This window comes from Oncorhynchus nerka, linkage group LG15 (genome assembly GCF_034236695.1).
Source record: "Oncorhynchus nerka isolate Pitt River linkage group LG15, Oner_Uvic_2.0, whole genome shotgun sequence".
In the NCBI taxonomy this organism is placed as follows: domain Eukaryota; kingdom Metazoa; phylum Chordata; class Actinopteri; order Salmoniformes; family Salmonidae; genus Oncorhynchus; species Oncorhynchus nerka.
In genome coordinates, this window is record NC_088410.1 from 36,379,597 (window position 1) to 36,392,592 (window position 12,996).

The following is a 12,996-nucleotide window of genomic DNA, read 5'->3' on the forward strand; positions in this document are numbered from 1 at the left end:
GCCCCGCTCATTCACTTCCTCCCTCCCTACATCGATTCTGTCACACCCGCCAACTTGCAAGACATGAGGATTCCTACTGTTTTTCCCATTTCTCCTGCCTGTCAGTTTTATTAGCCATCTTTCACTATAGAACTAGCCCCTGCACACACACACACCTGCCACCAGCATGAGTTTGAGCCATGGCCCCTGACTTTCACACATAAATCTCCCATTCATCCATGAGACATGTTAAATGCCAAAGGGATTCCTCCACAACACAGGTAATTATTTACCTGGATCTGTCCGCTCTGTCTGTGTGTGTGTGTGTGTGTGTGTGTGTGTGTGTGTGTGTGTGTGTGTGTGTGTGTGTGTGTGTGTGTGTGTGTGTGTGTGTGTGTGTGTGTGTGTGTGTGTGTGTGTGTCTCATTAAAACAGAAGGCCCTGTAGCAGACCAGGGTTGTATATCCATGAGGCTGGGTGCCTAAGGGAGCTTGGCTCAGACAAATCAAATGTTATTTGTCACGTGTTGTAAAAGTCAGGAGTAGACAGTGAAATGCTTACTTACAGGCCCTTCCCAGCAACGCAGAAAGAAAGAAAATAGAGAAATACTAGAAAAGTAAAACACGTAATAATAAAAGTAATAATAAATACACAACGATAACTTGGCTATATACACGATGTACCAGTACCGAGTCAATGTGAGGGGTATGAGGTAATTGAGGTAGATATGTAGAAATGCAGATAGTTAAATAGTTAACCAAATACCTTCCCAGACTAACTATTTAACAGTCTTATGGCTTGGGGGTAGAAGTTGTTCAGGGTCCTGTTAGTTCCAGACTTGGTGCACTGGTACCGCTTGCCGTGCGGTAACAGAGTCTATGACTTGGGTGGCTGGAGTCTGAACAGTTTCTGAAGCCTACCAATCAATGGACCAAGATGGGGAAGGAGAGTAGGAGTAGAGCGAGAGAGAGAGAGAGAGAGAGAGAGAGAGAGAGAGAGAGAGAGAGAGAGAGAGAGAGAGAGTGTGAGAGTGAGATTGATATTTAAATCATCTTTACTGGGTCTGGGGGACCACCACACAATAAATACTCATACAAAACCACAGTTACACATCAATTAAAAACACAACTCCAATTCCTCCTCCACAGTAACTAAACACAAAAGTCTCTGAATACCCCATATACTCAAAAACAGATCAATATTGTTAACAAGTTTATAATAGGCAAACTCAACCCTTAGTCTCGCTGCCAACATTCCCTCCAGCATTCCCACCACATCCACAGAGCCCTGTCTCCGAATACTGTTCTCTCGGGTCTTCCATATCGCTAATTTTGCTGCCCCTAACACAAAATTAAGCAACAACTACACCCTTTTGACTGAACCTGTACTTTGGTCCAAATATATACAGTTGGGAAGAGAAAAGCTCCAATTAGTGATTAGTTCAATCATCCCGACCAACCTGGGACACAGTAAAAACAGATGTGCCAGAGATTCAGACTCAGCACAGAATGGACACCCCTCCCCAACAGTAGGGTCCAGGTGTACGAGATGCATGTTGGTGGCTATAGCTCCATGTATTATCCTCTATTGGAGGCCAGCTGTCCTCTTATCAATAGGCAGTTTGTATGATGATCGCCAACAGCCTTTTGGAGAGGTACCTGGACCAAGCACACCCACCCACCTCGTCGATTTTACCCCTTCCAAGGAAGAGGCATGGGACACCTTTACACATATTCTGTACATGGCCTTCTTTCCCACGTCCTTGAACTCCCCCAGGACCGGGGTATCGAAGGAAAGCAGCGTTCCCACATCCTCCTCGAATGTCCCCATCGCAGCACTAACAATCAGTGCAAGGAAGCACTGGCAAGGAGTCGCAGACCTCAGCGACGACCTTCCTCAGTAGGCGAGATGATCGGATACCCGCTCTTTCTCCCAGCTCCTCCAACGATCTGCTCCTGCTCCGCATCAGATGACCCAGCTTGGTACACCCCATGCCTAACAGGCATGGACGTAGGATAGCTGAACCCAAAACAAGGGACTGGATGGCAGTGTTGTGAAAAAGCCACATCCCTAGTGGCGTGCCAGCCTTACGGGACTTGACAAGGACTCTCCAAGCCTGCATAACAGACTCATAAAATGGAGTCAGTCCAGGCAAATCACCCCCCTCCAGCTTTAAGAGGAAAAGGTGCTTGTCTAAGCCCAAACAGCCCGCTTTCCTCATCAATATGTAGGCTATTTCGACCCAGCTAGAACTGTCTCTGTACAACAATCTCTGGGCTGCTTGAAGCCAGAAAGCCATGATTCTAGAGGAAATGTCCACCAGGCCTTGCCCACCCTCGTGCAGTGGCAGGTACAGGGCTGCAGCTTTAATCCAGTGTTGTCCAGACCAGACGAAATTGACAAGGGTCCTCTGAAGCTCTTGTATCAGACCCTTTGGTGGCTGCAAAATCATTCGTCTGTGCCACAGGGTAGAGGCAGCAAGATTATTAGCTACCAGGACCCTTCCCCTATAAGAGAGTCTGGCACACACTTTCTCCGCTACATCCTCCCAGTTCTTTTTCTGAAAGACACCGGAGCCTAGGAAAAAAAAACAAGTCTTCATCCCATCTCTGCCCCACTGAAGCCCCCCTAGTAACCGTGGAATGGACCCCGTTTGAAGCCAACCTGCCCACAGCGCTTCACTCTTTCCCCAATTGACTCTAGCTGAGGAGGCCCCTCATACACCTTTAAAGTGTTTGAGAGAACCTTAACATCCTCACCCCCTGTAATAAAAACTATCACGTCATCTGCATACGCAGACAGTACTATCGTGGGACCCTTCATTACACCTGGCACAGAGAAACCAGTAAGCTTCGCTCTTAAGAAACAAAGCATTGGTTCAATCGCCAGACTATATAACTGCCCTGAAATTGGGCATCCCTGCCTGATGCCCCTTTAGACAGGGATGGGGCAACTCAAACCACCCCCCACCTGGTGGTACTGGTGGTCCACACGATCAAAAGCCTTCTCCTGATCCTAAGAAAGTAAACCCACATTTACATCAGACAGTTTACAAATGTCTAAAACATCTCTTATCAGAAACAAGTTGTCAACAATAGAGCGATCACGTAACACAGTAGGACACAGAACAGGGCTCCGGGCAGCCGAGCGGAAATGGAGGAAAACTCGCCTCCCTGCGGACCTGGCATCCTTTCACTCCCTCCTCTCTACATTTTCCTCCTCTGTCTCTGCTGCTAAAGCCACTTTCTACCACTCTAAATTCCAAGCATCTGCCTCTAACCCTAGGAAGCTCTTTGCCACCTTCTCCTCCCTCTTGAATCCTCCTCCCCCTCCCCCCCCCTCCTCCCTCTCTGCAGATGACTTCGTCAACCATTTTGAAAAGAAGGTCGACGACATCCGATCCTCGTTTGCTAAGTCAAACGACACCGCTGGTTCTGCTCACACTGCCCTACCCTGTGCTCTGACCTCTTTCTCCCCTCTCTCTCCAGATGACATCTCGCGTCTTGTGACGGCGGGAGGGCCGCCCAACAACCTGCCCGCTTGACCCTATCCCCTCCTCTCTTCTCCAGACCATCTCCGGTGACCTTCTCCCTTACCTCACCTCGCTCATCAACTCATCCCTGACCGCTGGCTACGTCCCTCCCATCTTCAAGAGAGCAGAGTTGCACCCCTTCTGAAAAAACCTACACTCGATCCCTCCGATGTCAACAACTACAGACCAGTATCCTTCTTTCTTTTCTCTCCAAAACTCTTGAACGTGCCGTCCTTGGCCAGCTCTCCCGCTATCTCTCTCAGAATGACCTTCTTGATCCAAATCAGTCAGGTTTCAAGACTAGTCATTCAACTGAGACTGCTCTTCTCTGTATCACGGAGGCGCTCCGCACTGCTAAAGCTAACTCTCTCTCCTCTGCTCTCATCCTTCTAGACCTATCGGCTGCCTTCGATACTGTGAACCATCAGATCCTCCTCTCCACCCTCTCCGAGTTGGGCATCTCCGGCGCGGCCCACGCTTGGATTGCGTCCTACCTGACAGGTCGCTCCTACCAGGTGGCGTGGCGAGAATCCGTCTCCTCACCACGTGCTCTCACCACTGGCGTCCCCAGGGCTCTGTTCTAGGCCCTCTCCTATTCTCGCTATACACCAAGTCACTTGGCTCTGTCATAACCTCACATGGTCTCTCCTATCATTGCTATGCAGACGACACACAATTAATCTTCTCCTTTCCCCCTTCTGACGACCAGGTGGCGAATCGCATCTCTGCATGTCTGGCAGACATATCAGTGTGGATGACGGATCATCACCTCAAGCTGAACCTCGGCAAGACAGAGCTGCTCTTCCTCCCGGGGAAGGACTGCCCGTTCCATGATCTCGCCATCACGGTTGACAACTCCATTGTGTCCTCCTCCCAGAGCGCTAAAGAACCTTGGCGTGATCCTGGACAACACCCTGTCGTTCTCAAATAACATCAAGGCGGTGGCCCGTTCCTGTAGGTTCATGCTCTACAACATCCGCAGAGTACGACCCTGCCTCACACAGGAAGCGGCGCAGGTCCTAATCCAGGCACTTGTCATCTCCCGTCTGGATTACTGCAACTCGCTGTTGGCTGGGCTCCCTGCCTGTGCCATTAAACCCCTACAACTCATCCAGAACGCCGCAGCCCGTCTGGTGTTCAACCTTCCCAAGTTCTCTCACGTCACCCCGCTCCTCCGCTCTCTCCACTGGCTTCCAGTTGAAGCTCGCATCCGCTACAAGACCATGGTGCTTGCCTACGGAGCTGTGAGGGGAACGGCACCTCAGTACCTCCAGGCTCTGATCAGGCCCTACACCCAAACAAGGGCACTGCGTTCATCCACCTCTGGCCTGCTCGCCTCCCTACCACTGAGGAAGTACAGTTCCGCTCAGCCCAGTCAAAACTGTTCGCTGCTCTGGCCCCCAATGGTGGAACAAACTCCCTCACGACGCCAGGACAGCGGAGTCAATCACCACCTTCCGGAGACACCTGAAACCCCACCTCTTTAAGGAATACCTAGGATAGGATAAAGTAATCCTTCTCACCCCCCTTTAAAGACCTAGATGCACTATTGTAAAGTGGCTGTTCCACTGGATGTCATAAGGTGAAAGCACCAATTTGTAAGTCGCTCTGGATAAGAGCGTCTGCTAAATGACTTAAATGTAATGTAAATGTAAATGACTGGTCCTTGTGGATCAACAATCCTAGATACTCTTTCAACCTGTTTGAGAGACATTTAGAAACAATTTTGTATTCAGCGCACAGCAAAGCAACAGGTCTCCAATTTTTTATGAGAGCCAAATCACCCTTTTTTGGCAAAAGTGAAAGCACCTCACGTTGACAGAATACAGGAAGAGAACCCTCATGAAAAGAACCCCAAAAGTGCTTATAAAACTGAGATGGTAAACCATCGATGCCAGGGGCTCGGCCTGTTGAGAGCTGCATAACTGCTGTGGACAGCTCTTGCAGTGTAATGTCAGAGTCCAATGCGACTCTCTGCTCAGGTCCCAATTGAGGAAGACCGTGTAACAACTGTTCAGTACACAGAGAGTCACAATCCTCCGCCTTATAGAGGGCCGAGTGTTGACGCATTTCAATGTCATCCGTGGTCAGGCAGACCATCTGTTTACGTTGCAATGTCGACTGTCCTAGTTTTTTTTTAAAGCGCTAGGAGCATCCATATCCTCGAGGGAAGCGAAACGAGACCTAATCAAGGCACCCTTCACTCTTTCATGCAGAAACGACCTCAGTTCATGTCTCTTGTGCTGTAAGTTCATGACTAGTCCAGGGTCGTTCTGAGTGAGCAGCTTCAATTCAATAGACTTGATGTCCTGTTCAAGGGCCTTGATAGTCTCTTTATCAATTTGAGACAGAGCAGTATACTGTTGACAAAATACTTGAATTTGCGCCTTCCCAACCTCCCACCATTGTCTCAAGGACTCAAAATTCCCTTTTGTAACCCTCCATTGTTCCCAAAACAACAAACACCTGTCACAAAACATGACATCATGTAACAATTTAACATTAAAATACCAGTAAGATGATGACCTTCGTGGACAGAACAAGTGAATATCAACAGTAACAATATGATGATCAGAGAAACCCACAGGAGTAATGGCACACTTTCCAACCCTACTACAGTATTGCTCAGATACATACAACCTGTCTAACCTTGCTGCACTGACACGACCTTCATTAATTTTTAGCCATGTGTACTGCCTAACTTTTGCATTCCTTACTCTCCACACATCAGAAAGCTCAAACTCAGTTAATAGACCAGACAGGCAAGTGGCTGACCGCAGGAGTGGTTCTTCAGAGGCGCGATCAACAGTAAAATCCACTGTACAGTTCCAGTCACCCCCTAAAACCATACACCCCTCTTGATCACACTGTTAAGGTTTCCTTTATTTGATCAAATATAGCATTACGCTCTGTACCCTCATTAGGAGCATAAACATTTTTTTTTAAAACATAACATCCACCTTGACCAATAAAACCTGACCCTTGACAATATCTGTTGTAGATACCACAATCACCCCTAAACCTGAGGAAAACAAGATTGCCACCCCAGCACTGAAATTAGCACCATGACTGAGTACATGCTGCCCCTCCCACCACATACCCCAGTCAACCTCATTTTCCTCATCACTATGTGTCTCCTGTAGGAAAACTACATTAAGCCTTTTCTGTTTTATTACTTCTAATACCCAAACCCTCTTATTCCTGTCCCCCCATTAATATTGAGAGAACCTACCCTTAGTACCTCCATATAGAAAAAAGAAAAGAAAGCAGAAGAAACCACAGAAAAACCAAGGAGAAAAAAGACACCCTATGAAGCATGATCATCATCATTACTTTCATCTTCTCTTAACCTGACCACGTTTCCCACCACCTTTTGCTGCTGCAACAGCAGTAATACATTTCCTCAAGCGAAACCGCTTCTTCTCACTCAATTGGTCTAACCCCACCGTCTTCTGTAACATCACAGCTGACCTCACAAACTTATCAACATCAAAATAATCTGCCAACTTGACAGATTTCCCAAAAGTCTGATCCAGAAACTCATTTACCTCCTCTAGATCGTAAATTGAGTCCTCACCAGCAGCTATCATATCTAAAGAGATATCCATATCCTTCTCCTGATCCTCCTCAGCTAAGGCCACAGACAACTGACTCCCCTCTACCACATCCCTTTCAACACTCCCCACTTGCACCTCATCACTCGTACCAGGCATCTCCTCCACTACCTGGGAGACTAGCCCCACCTGAACATCACTACTCATAGTGGGCATCTCCTCCACTACCTGGGAGCCTAGCTCCACATGAACCCCAGCACACGTAGTGGGCATCTCCTCCACTACCTGGGAGCCTAGCTCCACATGAACCCCAGCACACGTAGTGGGCACCTCCTCCACTACCTGGGAGCCTAGCTCCACATGAAAACCCTCCTGTACCCCGTTACTCGTAGTGGGCATCTCCTCCACTACCTGAGAGCCTAGCTCCACATGAACCCCCTCCTCTACCCCAGCACTCGTACTGGGCACCTCCTCCACTACCTGGGAGCCTAGCTCCACATGAACCCCCTCCTTTACCCCAGCACTCGTACTGGGCACGTGCTCACCAGTCTGAGGAACTGGCTCTTCAGATACATCCCTACCTTCTACAACAATACTTTTCTGCTGCATAACATTTCCCTCTAATACAAGTTGCAACTCCGTGCCCTCAACACGGATAACTTGTTCCTCAGCAACAGGTGCTTGTGGCTGCTCTACCGCTGTCGGTCCACCTCTCCCTACATCAGTGGGCCAAGGCGTTAAGAGGACCACCTGCGCCCCTCCCTCGGCCTTCTCCCTTTTCGGGCAAGCATGTCACTTATGACCAATATCCCCACACTCAAAAAACACCGTTGACTACCCGTATTAGCATAAGCCATATACATTCTATTGTCATACTTGATTTTAAACGATAACTCTAAAGTCTGCTCCGGTGAGTCCAAAAACATAAACACCTGTCGCCGAAACGACATAACCTGTTTCAATGCCGGGTGTTTGCAACCCAACGGGACAACCTTAATTGAACTGGCGAACTTCCCAAAGCGCAATAACTCACGCTCCAATAGCTCATTGGGAATAAACGGTGGTACATTTGAAATCGTTCCCCTTGTTGACGGAGAAAAAAGCGGCATAACTTGAATAAATATTCCTTTAAGAAGTACGCCATGCTCAACCATTCAACAAGTTGACGCCATGGAGACAAAAAGCGCCATGCTCAACCATCCGATCAACAAGACACTCTTCTTGAATAAATATTCTTCTTTAAGAAGTACGCCATGCTCAACCATCCGATCAACAAGACTCTCTTCTTTAAGAAGTACGCCATGCTCAACCATCCGATCAACAAGACACTCTTCTTTAAGAAGTACGCCATGCTCAACCATCCGATCAACAAGACACTCTTCTTTAAGAAGTACGCCATGCTCAACCATCCGATCAACAAGACACTCTTCTTTAAGCTCAACCAAGATACGCCATGCTCAACCATCCGATCAACAAGACTCTCTTCTTTAAGAAGTACGCCATGCTCAACCATCCGATCAACCAGACACTCTTCTTTAAGAAAAACTCACCAACCAGAAGGCACTCTTCTTTATTCATCTCAACAAGCTTAAGAAGTACACCATGCTCAACCATACGATCCAGAACATTCTAATAGCCTACCTTCTCTCTTCTACGCCATGCTCAACCATACGACCAGAAACACCTCCACCGTGACAGTAGCTTCAGTAACACACCTAAAGCCATGCCGAAGTGACAGGGACGGCATCCCAGCAACCATTCAGGCTGCCATCCCTGCCAAAATCAACCATCCGTCAACCAGACACTCTTCTTTAAGATACGCCATGCTCAACCATCCGATCAACCAGACAATACACCACAAATACTTAATTCTACCACAACAAAGATAATAATAACCTCCAGAAGGCACTCTTAATCATGATCAACAAGAGAAGAAAACCAAAAAAAGCTTCACATGCTCAACCAAGAAATAGAAAGTTGGGAATATCTAACTCAACCATCCACAACACACGTGCTCAACCAGTACTCCTTTTGCTCATCAACCATCCGATCAACAAGACAGTTCCCAGCATGCAGAGAGAGAGAGAGAGACAGTAGAGAGAGCCATGAGTGGGGGACGGCATCCCCATTCAGAGATCCCTGAGAGAGAGAGATTCTAGACAACAAAGATAATAAGTGGGGCACAGAAGAAAACCAAAAGAGAGAGAGGAAGAAATAGAAAGAGAAAGAGGTCATACAGTTCCCAGCATGCAGAGAGAGAGAGAGAGAGAGAGAGAGAGTGGGGGAGAGAGAGAGAGAGAGAGAGGAAAAGAGTGAGAGTGAAAGAGAGAAGAAAGGGAAAGAGGAGAGAGAGAGAGTCAGAGAGAGAGAGAGAGGGGAAGAGATAGAGAGAGAGAGAGAGAGAGAGAGAGGAAGAGAGTGAGAGTGAAAGAGAGAAAGAGGGGAAAAGAGTGAGAGAGAGAGAGTCAGAGAGAGAGAGAGGGAAGAGAGTGAGAGAGAGAGGGAGGGGGAGAGAGAGAGGGAAGTGGAAAGGGAGTGAAACAGACAGGGACAGAGGAGCATGGCTAAAAGGATTGATAACAAAACGCGGGCCACCGAGGAGAAAGGGAGGGAGGGATTAATAATATATTTTCTTCAGTGTTGAATACTGAGCATTCATCAATGACTAATAGCTTTGTAAAGCATTATAGAAATTCAGCTCTATAGAAATGCTGTATGACTGACTGTCTGATTTGAGCCGGATTTTGGCATCAATAAATTGTTCTTGTTGAAGCATGACACACTACTGTATTCTTTACACCGGGGTTATAAGGTTTCTCATATTTTCAAGCAGTTGCACAACACTCTATAACAAGTATGCCACTAAAGCATGTCTGTGCCCCAAATGGCACCCTGTTCACTGTGTAGTGCACTACTTTTTCAGATCCTTACTATATAGGGATTGAGGACCATTTGGGATGCAGTCCATGTTTTTACTAGACCACTGAAAGAAAAGCGTCTATGTGGCCCTCAGTGAAGCAGATCGATAGTTTATTTAAAATATTTAGGGACCCATAATGCTCCTGGCAATAACAGAAGCTTACTTCAGCTCGCTGAGTTGCTATGAGAGGGAATTAGTACACAGACATACAACTATTCTCTACTTATCCTCTGCCGTCCTCTCTCTAGGGTGTAGTGATTTCTTGGGGTAATGTGAGAAGTGGAAACTCTTCTCCTTAGGCATTATTGCCTGGTCCTAGATCTCAAATGTTTTTTTTGTCAACACTATGCAGCACAAATATGTATATATTTATATACAGGGTATAATCACAAGGAGGGTGACGTAACCAACAGTCCACTTTCCAATAGAGAAGTGACTTCGTGTTAAGAAGTGGTAGGTGTTAGGCAACTTCCTGTATATGAAAGGGAAACAGGCCCCATGGAAAGGGTGACAGGAAATACCCTACTGAAATAGCAGTTTGTTAAATAAGGAAAGCAAAACTGAGAAGCAATCCGTTCACATTTCACAAGCAGCCAGGCAAGACAAGGTATGTACGTGGAATGCTACTTTCAATATTAACGAACGGTTCTAACTGTACAGTAGAGCAACAGTAAGATGACTTTTATAGTTGCTGTACTTGGTGTAGTGTGCTGTATGGTCTTAACAATAGCTGAATGTCTGATTGCTAGTAAGAACTGATAATCATCTGTAGATTCATGTTTCATTGCTGGGGTGAGTGCTCTGTTGCAATTATGAGAATATGCATTGTTAGGATACTGTTTCCCTGCAGTTATAGATACTTCTATGTCTGCACTGTGTAGCAAAGAGAGAGCAAGAGTATGGTTGCAAAACTCCACTTTCCCAAAATTCAGAGGTTTTCCAGAAATACTTTTGGGAAAGCTACAAAAATGTTGCAAACCCTAATTCAACCCCCTATTCAACCCTAAACCACCAGTGGCGACCTGCTTTTTGAGCCCCACATTTGTAGGAACAAAAAATATATACATATATACAGTTGAAGTCAGAAGTTTAGATAGACTTAGGTTGGAGTCATTAAAACTCGTTTTTCAACCACTCCACAAATTTCTTGTGAACAAACTATAGTTTTGGCAAGTCGGTTACGACACCTACTTTGTGCAGGACACAAGTCATTTTTCCAACAATTGTTTACAGACAGATTATTTCACTTATAACTCACTTTATCACAATTCCAGTGGGTCAGAAGTTTACATACACCAAGTTGACTGTGCCTTTAAACAGCTTGGATTCCAGAAAAGGATGTCATGGCTTTAGAAGCTTCTGATAGGCTAATTGACATAATTTGAGTCAATTGGAGGTGTACCTGTGGATGTATTTCAAGGCCTACCTTCAAACTCAGTGCCTCTTTGCTTGACATCATGGGAAAATCTAAAGAAATCAGCCAAGACCTCAGAAAAAAATGTGGAGACCTCCACAAGTCTGGTCCATCCTTGGGAGCAATTTCCAAACGCTTGAAGGTACCACGTTCATCTGTACAAACAATAGTACGCAAGTATAAACACCATGGTACCACGCAGCCATCATACCGCTTAGGAAGGAGATGAAAAGTTTGGTGCGAAAAGTGCAAATCAATCCCAGAACAACAGCAAAGGACCTTGTGAAGATGCTGGAGGAAACAGGTACAAAAGTATCAATATCCACAGTAAAACGAGACCTATATTGACATAACCTGAAATAACCTGCTCCAAAACCGCCATAAAAATGCCAGACTACGGTTTGCAACTGCACATGGGGACAAAGATTGTACTTTTTGGAGAAATGTCCTCTGGTCTGATGAAACAAAAATAGAACTGTTTGGCCATAATGTCCATCCTTATGTTTGGAGGAAAAAGGGAGAGGCTTGCAAGCCGAAGAACACCATCCCAACCATGAAGCACGGGGGTGGCAGCATCTTGTTGTGGGGGTGTTTTGTTGCAGGAGGGACTGGTGCACTTCACAAAATAGATGGCATCATGAGGTAGGATTTGGTCTATTTTCACCAACGCGGTATTGTACGCACACCGTTTGTGGCCGGTGTGTGCTTGTTTCGTACAGCTTTGACAGTGCAAATGATAGTAGTTGTGGCGCTTGGCTTGCACGTGCAAATTCAGCACAGACAACATTCTATAATAGAATTGTGTTACTTGGCGTGTCAAGTTAAAAGCTTATTTAAGCGTCAAATAGTGATATATGTATAATTCTTGACAAGCAAAGACCCAAACAGCGTTCAATGTGCCTCACCTTAATAATTTGGTCCATTTTCACCTCTTAATTTCACATACTATTCTAACTTGGTGGTGCACATGTAGCCTATAACCTGTTTTAGAGAAATGTCAGTGAATATTGTAAGAGCTTTCATTGTGTGTTTATATGCCCCATTTATTGATCCTATAGTTCTAACCTGGTGTACAGAGAGTACACTGTAAAAATGGCCCCTGTTCTGAATTCTGTCGCTGTACATTTCAAAGGTGTGAACAACTAGTTATATCGACTACGTCTGTCGTCGCTCGCTCATTAATGTCTTAATCGAAATTACGGATTGCCTCTTATGCCATAGTTTGTACATCTCAATTGTCAGTAGAAACCACATTTGCTTAAACAAGTCAGCCATATCAGCTATGTTTTTTCTGTAAAGAAAGTAAATGAGGCTGAAATAACTGTTTCGCTGCCAGACAAGGCTCCGCTGATAGCCAGGTGTAGCAGTGGTAAGGTGTTGGGACTGCTGTTGGGACAGCTTTATGTAGGCCCTAATAGTTTGTGGGCACCGTTTGTCACCGTTATAGTGCAATTCATGTATTGTTTAATCTTGTGTTGTGGCTTCCTGGCATGCATCCCACATTTTGTTTTTGTTTGCCCCACCAAGATGTACATGCTAAAATTGCCACTGCTAACCACCATGTAAAAAAATCCCACTCCATCTCCTGCAAGCTTCA

At 46.1% G+C, this 12,996-nt stretch overlaps 1 protein-coding gene across 2 annotated transcripts in view; it reads left to right on the forward strand.

The window, feature by feature from the left end:
- Nucleotides 1-10,507: 10,507 nt before the first annotated feature.
- LOC115142588 (uncharacterized) overlaps nucleotides 10,508-12,996 on the forward strand; it is a 39,977-nt gene continuing 37,488 nt past the window's right edge. The window contains exon 1 of one of the 2 annotated variants that reach the window (XM_029682157.2): nucleotides 10,508-10,592. The gene's annotated coding sequence lies outside the window, so the exon portion shown is untranslated. The remainder of the gene's footprint in view (nucleotides 10,593-12,996) is intronic. The other variant, XM_029682158.2, reaches the window with a different exon arrangement.